This window comes from Lepidochelys kempii, chromosome 2 (assembly GCF_965140285.1).
Source record: "Lepidochelys kempii isolate rLepKem1 chromosome 2, rLepKem1.hap1, whole genome shotgun sequence".
In the NCBI taxonomy this organism is placed as follows: Eukaryota; Metazoa; Chordata; order Testudines; family Cheloniidae; genus Lepidochelys; species Lepidochelys kempii.
Genome location: NC_136381.1, coordinates 237,707,655 through 237,721,708, shown reverse-complemented (window position 1 = coordinate 237,721,708; position 14,054 = coordinate 237,707,655). Strand labels below are relative to the sequence as shown.

The 14,054-nt window shown below is 44.2% G+C and overlaps 1 protein-coding gene across 1 annotated transcript in view; it reads left to right on the top strand.

Annotated features, from left to right (window-relative positions):
• LOC144930254 (uncharacterized) overlaps positions 1–13,726 on the top strand; it is a 76,437-nt gene extending 62,711 nt beyond the window's left edge. Inside the window, exon 3 of the transcript XR_013635436.1 lies at positions 13,366–13,726. The gene's annotated coding sequence lies outside the window, so the exon portion shown is untranslated. The remainder of the gene's footprint in view (positions 1–13,365) is intronic.
• Positions 13,727–14,054: the final 328 nt, after the last annotated feature.

Here is a 14,054-nt window from a genome sequence, read left to right as displayed (position 1 = left end):
AAAGACAGCATAAAACAATGTTCCCCTACTCTCTCTTCTTCCTTAATACTTCCCACCAAAGAGAAAGATATTCTGCTTTTTGAAAAGGGATGTTAAATCCTCCGAATTAGAATTACATTCTCAGCAGGTTTTCCCCCTATGGATTACTTACTGTATCACAACAAGAATTTCCTTTCTAGTACTACTGCTCATTGTGCAATTAAAAGGAGTTCCCTCCCCTGCAGCTCTTTGCCATCTCTGAATGTTAATCTGGACATCTGGTTTTGGAGCGTACCGTCCTGCCAAGTAGAAAGACTTTGAATGTTTTGCCAAATCATTTACTCAGTCTTGAATTTATAGCCTAATTTTAGGAAAACTACTGAGGAGAAATTGTGAGTGAATGTGGCCTAACAGCCAAAGTCAATTGTTTTATAACAACTTTTTACCCTATTCATTTTGATCAGTGTGGTTCACAGACTGCTACCTGTGAATCACAGCAACATAACTTGCTACGATTCAAACAAAAGAGTGACCATAAAAATGTATAACAGAAGTAACCTAACATGGGATAAATGCTTCTGGCATAAAAATGGATTCTGCACCATGAATCATGAGGTAGTAAGATGTGTGAAACAAAAACAAGCTGCCTCCAGGTTTCGTAAGTCCCAAGATTTACAGAGAAACATATAAATAAAAGAGCAAAAACTAGGTCATGAAAACACCCAGCATTACAGCAAAGAGGAAAACACCCAAATCAATGCAAAACATTGTCTTTAATAGACTAAACTTAAAAAAAAGTGACTTCACCTACTTAGCTGTGCTTCTGCTTTGGGATTTGAAAAGCTGCTTCTCTTGTTAACTGCCCTTCTAGCTTTCATTCTCCTGGTTCTGACATTTATGATTTTGGCCTGCTTTCTCAATGTTTTCTTTTCATCTGGCTTGCCCAGTTGTGACAGTTATTCCAACAAAATGCTGCCACGGCGGCAGCTGCAGCTGCAAACGAACTTCAGGCCTTAAATTCAATACAGACAAAGAGACTCATGAAAGCTAAATGAGCATAATGAATACTAACCGTGTTTTTAGAAATGATGGCTTCTCACCCCAGCAGCCAACACCTTGCCACCCTCATGCCCAACCTCCAGTGCCTCTAACTGAGGTTGCAGCTAAATTAGCAGTTATGCTGGGGCAAGAAGAAGTGTCTGGGGAATTAAAAAGGAATGCAGGGAAAGAGGGAACTGGAGCTAGTCCATAGAGGAAAATCAGCAGGGAGAGAGAAATAGGAGATAAAGTGCAGTTCATAAGAGGGGTCACGCAAATGATGCCTTTGGAAGCTCCTGGTTCTGGGCAGGCAATATGTCCAGTGCCCTGGCATAACTTAGCTGGCTCCGGCTGCTCTCTCAATGGCTATTATGGGCAGATGGGGTTTGGGAGTGCACAGGGAACATCTGGCCGTGTCCCCTTTCTCAGCTATGCCCTATGCCAGCTGTGGGAAGTGGGCGTGATACAGGAGCTGCTATGCTGACAGCTTCAGGGGGGTTAATCTGTAGCTGCAGCGCTGAGGATTCAAGAGTGAAATCTGATTGCCTTACCCAGGTGCATATTTTCATTGACTTCAGTGGGAGCCCTCACAACAGGCAAGCAGCTTTTCCTCCTTCAGTGATGAGGTAAAATGAGTAATCAGTGCTAAACCCTGTCTCCATAGTTCCATAGTGTTTCTGAACACAATGCCTGAACTCTGGGCCAAAGTTCAATTTTCACATGTCTTTCTTTTGCCCTTATATTTCCTTGATTATAATGCTGATGAAAGATCATTTTCTTTCATGCCCTTTGATTGTTTCAATCACTGTTTGGATTCACATCCCCCACCACTAAAAAGAATTTAAAGTAGAAAGGGAAAGGATCGAGTGTGTGACTTTGGAAATGAAGGGGGGAGGAAAGAGAGAAAGAACGCTGGAAGCAGATGGAAAAGAAAGAACCACGGCCAAACAGCTAAGGAATCCAGCCTGAAGCTCTTTCCAGTCAATTGGGCTGTGAGTCAGATTTTTTTAGTTTTGTGTTACATAGCACAAGACACTAAATAGTCTATGCAGCTAGAAAAAAAAAACCCTCCAAAAAACCCCACACATTCTTTACTGCATTTTGATAATTCTCTTTTTCCTTTTTAAAAGGAAGAATTTTCAAATACATTTCAGACAGAGAAATGGTCAACATTACATCTGCAATGAAAGCCACTCCTTGAGAATTAAGTTTCTTTATGAGATGGTCCAGAATCACAAACGAATTGGAGCACTGTGGGACCAAATTGTCAAAGTAGCCTTCCCTCAGCCTCTAAATTTGCACCTACCCAGCTTTGTGAAAGCAAGCGGCACTTGCGTGAGGAAAGTGATTATTTTAGATGTTGGTCTGCCCAGTTCATAGAATCATAGAACCATAGAATATCAGGGTTGGAAGGGACCTCAGGAGGTCATCTAGTCCAACTCCCTGCTCAAAGCAGGACCAATCCCCAATTAAATCATCCCAGCCAGGGCTTTGTCAAGCCTGACCTTAAAAACTTCTAAGGAAGGAGATTCTACCACCTCCCTAGGTAACGCATTCCAGTGTTTCACCACCCTCCTAGTGAAAAAGTTTTTCCTAATATCCAACCTAAACCTTCCCCACTCCAACTTGAGACCATTACTCCTTGTCCTGTCCTCTTCTACCACTGAGAATAGTCTAGAACCATCCTCTCTGGAACCACCTCTCACGTAGTTGAAAGCAGCTATCAAATCCCCCCTCATTCTTCTCTTCTGCAGACTAAACAATCCCAGTTCCCTCAGCCTCTCCTCATAAGTCATGTGTTCCAGACCCCTGTTGTTGCCCTTCGCTGGACTCTCTCCAATTTATCCACATCCTTCTTGTAGTGTGGGGCCCAAAACTGGACACAGTACTCCAGATGAGGCCTCACCAGTGTCGAATAGAGGGGAACGATCACGTCCCTCGATCTGCTGGCAATGCCCCTACTTATACATCCCAAAATGCCATTGGCCTTCTTGGCAACAAGGGCACACTGCTGACTCATATCCAGCTTCTCGTCCACTGTCACCCCTTGGTCCTTTTCCCCTGCCTAGCCATTCAGTCCCTAGTCTGTAGCTGTGCATTGGGTTCTTCCATCCTAAGTGCAGGACCCTGCACTTATCCTTATTGAACCTCATCAGATTTCTTTTGGCCCAATCCTCCAATTTGTCTAGGTCCCTCTGTATCCTATCCCTGCCCTCCAGCATATCTACCACTCCTCCTAGTTTAGTATCATCCGCAAATTTGCTGAGGGTGCAATCCACACCACCCTCCAGATCATTTATGAAGATATTGAACAAAACCGGCCCCAGGACCGACCCCTGGGGCACTCCAATTGACACCGGCTGCCAACTAGACATGGAGCCATTGATCACTACCCGTTGAGCCCAACAATCTAGCCAACTTTCTACCCACCTTATAGTGCATTCATCCAGCCCATACTTCTTTAACTTGCTGACAAGAATACTGTGGGAGACCGTGTCAAAAGCTTTGCTAAAGTCAAGAAACAATACATCCACTGCTTTCCCTTCATCCACAGAACCAGTAATCTCATCATAGAAGGTGATTAGATTAGTCAGGCATGACCTTCCCTTGGTGAATCCATGCTGACTGTTCCTGATCACTTTCCTCTCATGTAAGTGCTTCAGGATTGATTCTTTGAGGACCTGCTCCATGATTTTTCCAGGGACTGAGGTGAGGCTGACTGGCCTGTAGTTCCCAGGATCCTCCTTCTTCCCTTTTTTAAAGATTGGCACTACATTAGCCTTTTTCCAGTCATCTGGGACTTCCCCCGTTCGCCACGAGTTTTCAAAGATAATGGCCAATGGCTCTGCAATCACAGCTGCCAGTTCCTTTAGCACTCTCGGATGCAACTCGTCCGGCCCCATGGATTTGTGCATGTCCAGCTTTTCTAAATAGTCCCTAACCACCTCTTTCTCCACAGAGGGCTGGCCATCTACTCCCCATGTTGTGATGCCCAGCGCAGCAGTCTGGGAGCTGACCTTGTTAGTGAAGACAGAGGCAAAAAAAGCCTTGAGTACATTAGCTTTTTCCACATCCTCTGTCACTAGGTTGCCTCCCTCATTCAGTAAGGGGCCCACACTTTCCTTGGCTTTCTTCTTGTTGCCAATATACCTGAAGAAACTCTTCTTGTTACTCTTGACATCTCTTGCTAGCTGCAGCTCCAGGTGCAATTTGGCCCTCCTGATTTCATTCCTACATGCCCAAGCAATATTTTTATACTCTTCCCTGGTCATATGTCCAACCTTCCACTTCTTGTAAGCTTCTTTTTTATGTTTTAGATCCGCTAGGATTTCACTGTTAAGCCAAGCTGGTCGCCTGCCATATTTACTATTCTTTCGACTCATCGGGATGGTTTGTCCCTGTAACCTCAACAGGGATTCCTTGAAATACAGCCAGCTCTCCTGGACTCCTTTCCCCTTCATGTTAGTCCCCCAGGGGATCCTACCCATCTGTTCCCTGAGGGAGTCGAAGTCTGCTTTCCTGAAGTTCAGGGTCCGTATCCTGCTGCTTACCCTTCTTCCCTGTGTCAAGATCCTGAACTCAACCAACTCATGGTCACTGCCTCCCAGATTCCCATCCACTTTTGCTTCCCCCACTAGTTCTTCCCGGTTTGTGAGCAGCAGGTCAAGAAAAGCTCCCCCCACTAGTTGGCTCCTCTAGCACTTGCACCAGGAAATTGTCCCCTACATTTTCCAAAAACTTCCTGGATTGTCTATGCACTGCTGTATTGCTCTCCCAGCAGATATCAGGAAAATTAAAGTCACCCATGAGAACCAGGGCGTGCGATCTAGTAGCTTCTGCGAGTTGCCGGAAGAAAGCCTCATCCACCTCATCCCCCTGGTCCAGTGGTCTATAGCAGACTCCCACCACTACATCACTCTTGTAGCTCACACTTCTAAACTTAATCCAGAGACACTCAGGTTTTTCTGCAGTTTCGTACCGGAGCTCTGAGCAGTCATACTGCTCCCTTACATACAGTGCTACTCCCCCACCTTTTCTGCCCTGCCTGTCCTGCCTGAACAGTTTATAACCATCCATGACAGTACTCCAGTCATGTGAGTTATCCCACCAAGTCTCTGTTATTCCAATCACGTCATAATTCCTTGACATCACCAGGACCTCCAGTTGTTACACAGAAAGATGGGCCTGTGTCTGTAAAACTGCAACAACAATTTTAGATGCTGCCTTGGAAAATTTGGTTCTTAAAATTTTGCCATAATGTCTTCTTCACTTACTCCTGCTGAACTGTGCCTGCCTTTGAAGAAACTTATCAGGCTAATTTGTAATGAAGGTATACAAGAGGATAGATCCCTTGCTCTCCTCCACCATGGCAGCTGTGCTCCCTCGTGTCAGCTTCTGACTTGAGCCAAAAGTACAGTAATGAAGCCTGAGATTCACTAGGTATGTTACCAGTGGGGTACCTCAGAGTTCTGTACTAGGTTCTATGTTGTTTAATATATTAATGATCTGGCAAAAGTAGTGAGGTAGTAAAGTCTGCAGATGACACTAAGTTTAGTCACCAGGACCAGATGATATTCACCTAAGAGTTCTCAAGGAACTCAAATATGAAATTGTAGAACATCTAACTCTGGTATGTAACCTATCACCTAAATCAGCTTCTGTACCAGATGACTGGAAGATAGCTAATGTGACACACATTTTTAAAAAGGATCCAGTGGTAATCCTGGCAATTAAAGGCCATTAAGCATAACATCATTACAGGCAAATTGATTGAAATTATAGTAAAGAACAGATTTATTAGACACATAGATTAACACAATTCATAGAATCATAGAATATCAGGGTTGGAAGGGACCTCAGGAGGTCATCTAGTCCAACCCCCTGCTCAAAGCAGGACCAATCCCCAACTAAATCATCCCAGCCAGAGCTTGTCAAGCCTGACCTAGTGAAAAAGTTTTTCCTAATATCCAACCTAAACCTCCCCCACTCCAACTTGAGACCATTACTCCTTGTTCTGTCATCTGCTACCACTGAGAACAGTCTAGATCCATCCTCTTTGGAACCCCCTTTCAGGTAGTTGAAAGCAGCTATCAAATCCCCCCTCGTTCTTCTCTTCTGCAGTCTAAACAATCCCAGTTCCCTCAGCCTCTCCTCATAAGTCATGTGTTCCAGTCCCCTAATCATTTTTGTTGCCTTCCACTGGACGCTTTCCAATTTTTTCACATCCTTCTTGTAGTGTGGGGCCCAAAACTGGACACAGTACTCCAGATGAGGCCTCACCAGTGTCGAATAGAGGGGAATGATCACGTCCCTCGATCTGCTGGCAATGTCCCTACTTATACATCCCAAAATGCCATTGGTCTTCTTGGCAACAAGGGCACACTGTTGACTCATATCCAGCTTCTCATCCACTGTAACCCCTAGGTCCTTTTCCGCAGAACTGCTGCCTAGCCATTCGGCCCCTAGTCTGTAGCGGTGCATTGGATTCTTCCGTCCTAAGTGCAGGAGCCTGCACTTATCCTTACTGAACCTCATCAGATTTCTTTTGGCCCAATCCTCCAATTTGTCTAGGTCCTTCTGTATCCTATCCCTCCCCTCCAGCGTATCTACCACTCCTCCCCATTTAGTGTCATCTGCAGACTTGCTGAGGGTGCAATCCACGCCATCCTCCAGATCATTAATGAAGATATTGAACAAAACCAGCCCCAGGACCAACCCTTGGGGCACTCTGCTTCATACCGGCTGCCAACTAGACAATTCATTGTGGAAGAGTCAACATGGCTTTTGTAAAAGGATATCATGCCTCATCAATCTATTAAAATTCTTTAAGGGAGTTAAGAAGGATGTGGACGAGGGTGATTCAGTGGATATAGTGTACTTGGACTTTCAGAAACCTTTTGACAAGGTCCTTCACCAAAGATTCTTAAGCAAAGTAAGCAGTCATGGGATAAGAGGAAGGGTCCTCTTATGGATCAGTAACTGGTTAAAAGACACAAAGCAAAAAGTAGCAATAAATGGTCAGTTTTCAGAATGGAGAGAGGTAAATGGCAGTATGCCCTAGGGGTGTGTACTGGGACCAATGCTGTTCAACATATTCATATATGATCTGGAAAAATGAATAAACAGTAAGGTAGAAAATTTTGCAGATGATGCAAAATTACTCAAGATAAGTAACTGCGGCCAATGGGAGCTGCAGGGGGCGGGGTGCCTGTGGCAGGGGCAGCACATGGAGACCCCTGCCCCCCTCCGCCTAGGAGCCGCTGCTAGAAGGATGTGCTGGTTGCTTTTGGGAGCTGCCCAAGGTAAGCCCCTCACCCCCTCCCTTAGCCCCTGCCCCAGCCCAGAGCCCGTACCCTCACCCCCTCCTGCCCCCAAACTCCCTCCCAGAGCTCACACTCCTCACCCACTCCCACATCCCAACCCCTTGCCCCAGCCTGTTTAAAGTGAGTGAGGGTGGGGGAGGGAGAGCAATGGAGGGAGGAGAGATGGAGTGAGCAGGGCAGAGTCTCGGAGAAGGGGGCCGACAAGGGCTGAGTGTGGCGGGGGTTTGGGGGTCCTCAAAATTTTTAAAATCAAAATGGGGGTCCTTGGGTTGCTAAAGTTTGAGAACCACTGGTCTAGGGTTCTTCTGCTCTGTTACTTCTCCTATTGCTGCTTGCGATCTTTTCCTTTTGCTGCTGCTGCTTCCCTGTGTTCTCTTGTCTTCTCCTTTCTGTCCTCTTCTTTGGTCTTCTCCACTCTTACTCACGCTCTCAAGCACCACACACTCTAGCTTGTCAAATGACTCCTTGTGTTCAGTTTCTGGCCTTCTCTGATTGGTTGACCTTACAAGCTCCCTGTGTGGGTGGCAACTCGTTCAGCCAATCAGCTCTGTTCTGACATAATAGCTACTCCTCCTCCTGCCTCCTCCCTGCAGGTGTTTCAATTCATACTCTTGAACTTTGTTCGACCTTTGTTTCTGACTTGCTGTTGGTCAGTTTAGTCTGTGTCCTCCATCTTGGGAATTCCTAATAGAAAGTTAGTGCATCCACCATTTTGGATTTTTAACTATAAACTGTCATTAATTATAATTTAGCTAAAGCATCTAGCCTAAAACTAACTACTATCCCCTACAAACTAAAGGACTTTGATGCTAACACTACCTTTAAAATGCTAATCGGGAGAGGTGAACTGCTCATGATGTTCCTGCCCCCCCGCTCCCCTTCTGACTGTCAGTATCCCTGTCCAGGGTGCTGCAATCTACACAGGCGTCAAACAAGTGAAACCCTCTGATAACAATGCCATTATATAAATCGATGGTACACCCACACCTTGAATACTGCATGCAGGTGTGGCCATCCCGTCTCAAAAAAGATATATTCGGAATGGAAAAAGGTACAGAGAAGGGCAACAAAAATGAGTTGGGGCAGGGAACAGCTTCCATAGGAGAAGAGATTAAAAAGGCTGGGACTGCTGAACCTGGAAAAGAGACGACCCGGGGGGTTGTGACAGCGGTCTATAAGATCATGTATGGTGGGGAGAAAGTGAATAAGGAAGTGTTATTTACCCCTTCAGATAACAGGAGAACCAGGGGTCACACAATGAAATTAATAGGCAGCAGATTTTTTTTAAAAAAGGAAGTACTTCTTCATGCAATGCACAGGCAATTTGTGGAACTCACTGCCAGGGAATATTGTGAAGGCCAAAACTACGGGCTTGGCTACACTTGTGTAAGTAGGGGAATAGTCCCGCTATTGTGGGGAACTTTCCTGGCTTCTGCACTACCCCGGTAAAGTGGGCTAGCAAAAGGATCTGAGTCCTCACTCCCATTTCCTTTACCGAGTGGCCTCCCTGCCCTTCAGGACTCCCCTTCCACTCTCCTGTCTGGCAGAGTCCTCGTAACCCCAACAAGGCTGGGCCCAGGATTCCTGGGGGGCTCGACCCCCAACCCTGCTGTGGTCACCTAGGACAGGGGCTAGGGTGTCCCCACCCTGGGGTACTCTCTCTGCACTGTGCACTTCTCTGACCCACTGACCATTACATACAAGTTAAAGCAAATGCAAGTTATTTAACCAACAATTAATTTTAAAAAGAATAAGGAAAAATGGGAAAGGTTAAAGGAAACACATCAACCCGCTCTGTGGCAGGGAACATCACAAACAGTGTCTCTGGAATGTCAGGGCCATTCACAGTCTGTTCTTTTTAAGTCCCAGGCCTTCTTCTCAGGCCCTGGCTGTGCTGCAGGGATGCTGTGGGTTGGACACTCGCTCTGGTGGTGGCCACATGCTCTCAGACTCTAAGTGGTAGGACCCTTCTTCCCAGTGTTGCCCATGCCCTGTCGGGGTTACGAGCCAAGCCTGGCCTGCAGAGCCTCTTGGCTGAGGCATCTCCCTGTGCTGGGCCCACTGCCCAGGGTCCCCCTCGCTCTCCCCAGCTGCTCACCGCACCCAGCTCCGGACTGCTCCAGCCCCAGCTCCACCACTCTGTCTCAGCATGGCTGCTGCTCTGCCTCCAGCTCCCTGGGCTGCTTCTCTGGCCCCTCTGGCTCTGGTTGCTACAGCTCTGCTCCCAGGACAGGTCTGCTCTGCAGGCTGCTTCTGTGACTCTGCTCCCAGAACTGACCTGCTTCGTGGGCTGCTTTTCTGGCCCCTCTGGCTCTGGTTGCTGCAGCTCTGCTCCAAGGGCAAGTCTGCTTTCTCTGGATCTGGCACAGCTCTGCCCTCCAGCTTAGCTTGGGCCCCTGCTTTCTCCTTAGCTCAGCCCCACTCTGTCTGACCCAAGCAATTCCAGCTCACATGGAAGATGGGACCTCCCTGGCCTCCTGACTCCCTGATTAGCCTGCCCGCCCTGTCATTCAGGCTGACCTGGAGCATTGGCCTCTCCCCATTGTTCCTGGGGACTGTCAGTCTCAGGGTCCTGATTCCCCATCGACCCTTCCCCCTTTTTAGTACTGGGAGCTAGCAACTAAAACACCCCCACTGAATGTTAGTAAGGGGGCAACAGTCCCCTTACATTCACCCTTGCTAAAATTCTGCCACAGCCACAATATTCACACCAATACATCCTGGCCCCAAAGTAACAACATATACCCACATCATATCATATCAAAAACCCATTAACAATTATCAAAAGAACATTTAACATATTTAACATATCACATCTACTTCTTCATACTATACATAACAATATTCATTAAAACACTACATAGAACCAATAACATAATCATCTCTAAATCTAACAGGAAGTACACCCTTATTAGCCCTCTGGGACCTTTTTAAAACCGGTGGTTCGTTACTCATATTTTCTATTTCCCTATCCTCGGGTAATACTGGGTCAGTTTGAGGGATCTGGCCATTCCCGTTAGGGTTTGGGCTTACCCCATTGGTTTTAGTCTCCTCAGGAAATGCTGCTCTATGCCTCCTATGAGCCCTGGTAATATATTCATAAATAAGCTGTAAAAGGGAATAAACAGTGAGGTGGTAAAGTTTGCAGACAATACAAAATTACTCAAGATACTTGAGTAAAAAGCTGTCTGAAGAATTACAAAAGGGGTCTCACAAAACTGGGCCACTGGGCAACAAAATGGCAGGTGAAGTTCAATGTTGATTAGTGCAAAGTAATGCACATTAGAAAACTTAATCCCAACTATACATACAAAATGATGGGATCTAAAGTAGCTGTTACCACTCAAGAAAGAGATCTTGGAGTTATCATGAATAGTTCTCTGAAAACATCTGCTCAATGTGCAGCATCAGTAAAAAAAAACCTAATAGAATGTTAAGATCCATTAGGAAAGGGAAAAATATTGACAAGAAATATCATAATGCCACTATATAAATCCATGGTATGCCCACAACTTGAATACTGTGTGCAGTTCTGGTCAACCCATCTCATAAAAAGATATATTAGAATTGGAAAAAGTACAGAGAGAGGCAACAAAAATTATAAGGGGCATGGACCAGCTTCCATATGAGGAGAGATTAAAAAGACTGGGACTATTCATCTTAGAAAAGAGATGACTAAGGAGGAATATGACAGAGATCTATAAAATCTTGAATTGTGTGGAGAAAGTGAATAAGGAAGTGTTGTTACTAATTCACATAACACAAGAACCAGGGATAACCCAATGAAATGAATAGGAAGAAGGTTTAAAAGAAACATAAGGAAGTACTTCTTCACACAATACACAGTTAACTTATGGAACTCATTGCTCAGGGTGTAGTTGAAGGTGAAGATTATAACTGGGTTGAAAAAAGAATTAAATAAATTCATGGTCCATCAAAGGCTTTTAGTGAAGTTTGTCTCGGTGTTCCTAGTCCTCTGACTGCCAGAAGCTGGGACTGGATGACAGGGGATGGGTCACTCAAATTTGCCCTGTTCTGTTCGTTCCCTCTGAAGCATCTGGCACCAGCCACTGTCAGAAGACAGGATACTGGGCTAGATGAATCATTGGTCTGACCCAGCCTGGCTGTTCTTATGTTGTTCTTCTATCTGTGTTAAGCACTATCTCCAAAAATATTTATCTTTACAACAGTATATTTACCAAATAGCCAGAGGGATTCACTAAAAAAACAACTATATAAAGAATTGAAATAAATAATGGAGGAAAAAAATATTAAGAGAAACTTATTTTTTAAAATGTTATACCACTAACCTAGAGAAATAAGATTATTATTCACATTTATAAATAATAAATAATAATGTAATATATATCTTATAACTATAGATGTACATTAGACATAGATATAACATTGTCAGGTTTCACACTAGAGGTGGTTAGAAAAATTCCAGTGAAACTTTTTTTTAGTCCGAATTCGCTGATTTGTGAAAATCAAAATGATCTGCAGAGACAGTTTGGTACCAATGAAGTTTCAGTGGAACCCGGGCAGAGGATTCCTAGAGTGTCCCATAGAGTCAGGCTCCACTGCTCTGTTTTTGTTTTTGTTTTTTAGAAAAAACATGAATGGAAATAGTTCGATTTTTCCAAAACAGAAAATTTCAGAATTTCAGACATTTTGAAATGTCAGCATTTCCTGTGAAATGGAAATTCTGAGTTTCAGCCAACTCATCTTATGATCAAGGGGCCAGATTCTCAGATGATGTAAATTTTGGTAGCTCTTCTCAAGCCAATGCTAATCACTTCATTGGGATCAGGATTGTACCTTAACATCTCATGTAAGAAATCTGATTAATAGTTTAGGAGCATAGAAACAGACTTCCCATCAATAAGTATAGCTCGCGTCGTGCAAATTTTTCTGGATCATACCATTCTCTGGTATTCTCTGGTATTGAATCTTTCTGGGGTTATTTCTACAGTACAGTTTCTGCCCTCCACCAGTACTTGCCAGAAATTGTTGATTCCTTCACCTGTTGCACCAATATTTTTTAATGCTAGATTAAATGTTTTTCCCCCTCAACAGTACATACCGACACGGAAACCCGCCTAGATCTACCTTGTAAAAGTAAAATTTTATACTGTCTTTTTTTAAAAAATTACTGGAGATAACGAAATGTAAATTCCCCCATGACAAGGAATTTAAAGTTCTGCAAACGAACGGTGTTTCTGTTACTTCTTGCATGCCAAGTATTTACAAAATAACAAAACAAAAAAGCAAACCCCACAAAATCCTGTTGTCTCCATTTTGAGAAGCATTGGTATATTTTTCATAGCTATTAATGACCTAGCTATTTTCCTAGCTATTAATGGCATCAGAGATATTCACATCTGCCATGAAGCATATACAATATATACTGATCACAATTCAATATTTATCAGTGTGCACAAACTACCTGCTTTCCTGCATCATAGTATGTGTAATCCTGTTCACTGTTGAGTTGACATAAGTTAACTTATTAAAGTCAATAGCATTTACACAGATGTAAAACTTGAAGGGCCAACATCCATGTGCTGTGTATGTAAAACCCTGACACAGACTCTGTCAGCAACTTTTCACATAGGCCCGAAGTCCAAAGCTGGTCAGCAAACAGTGAACAATATTGGCTAAGAGAAGCTGAACAAACAAGAGACAACCTTGTTTTTTACTAAGATAAGCATGATCAGCAAAACTCCAGATGGGGAGCAGTAATTGGCACCCTTATCAAAAGCTACAGACATACCAAAGTATGGGAAGGGGCCTACATGTCCACACCTTCTGCAGGAAAAGATAACCAATACCCTCCCCACATACCAACCTTGAGTTCATGGAGAGGTTCAAGCATGTCAGTATGAAATATGACATCTTCCCTTCTAATTGGTGCACCCCCTCCCTCCCAGATACCAGTGTCAGCCTTTAGAAACACAATGGGGCAACCTGAAAAACAATTTCTATTGCCATGTACTTTTCAATTTCTTTTTGCTTTAACCCCCAGGAATGTACCTGTTGGGCAATCAGAAAAGCTACATCATTCCTATGGACCCCGAATCAGAGCTCAACATATATATTTTATAATTATACACTTTATACATTGTTTAATGGAAACATCTGTGTAGTAACTGAATGCTATATGTTAACCTGAAACCTTGGGCGGAGCCATTATGTAATCTTTTAGACTATTGGCTTACTGTGCTTATCTTGTCTTGCTGCTAGACCTATCCAGGGGCTCGGGACCTCCCACCCCGTCGATACCCTCCGCCCATGAAGATTCCATATAATCTATTGTAAACAATTGCTTGGCAGTGTCTCTGAGTCTAATAAGCAAAGTGACACTCCGCCAGCGCTGTGAGTAATAAACCTACATGCTTGATTCTACACAGTGTCCATTTTTGTTCCTTCAGACTGTTGTGATGTGGCCTGTCACTGTTTGCTCTAATGTACAGTCTTTGTTCTTTTCAAAGGCAAGTTTCATGTTCATACACTAGGTTACACTTTCTGGTTTGTTTCTAGAAATATAGGTCCTTGGTGTTTTATTGGGGGTAGAGGTCAAGTTTCATCTTCCCAGAAATAGAGCTGCAGTTGCTCAGAGACGATCTGTAAAGGGTTTAGTTGTCTTTTCACTGACTGCACGGTGCTTTCCATCTCTTGAGGGCTAATAAAATGATAGGCTGCACAGGTAGTGAC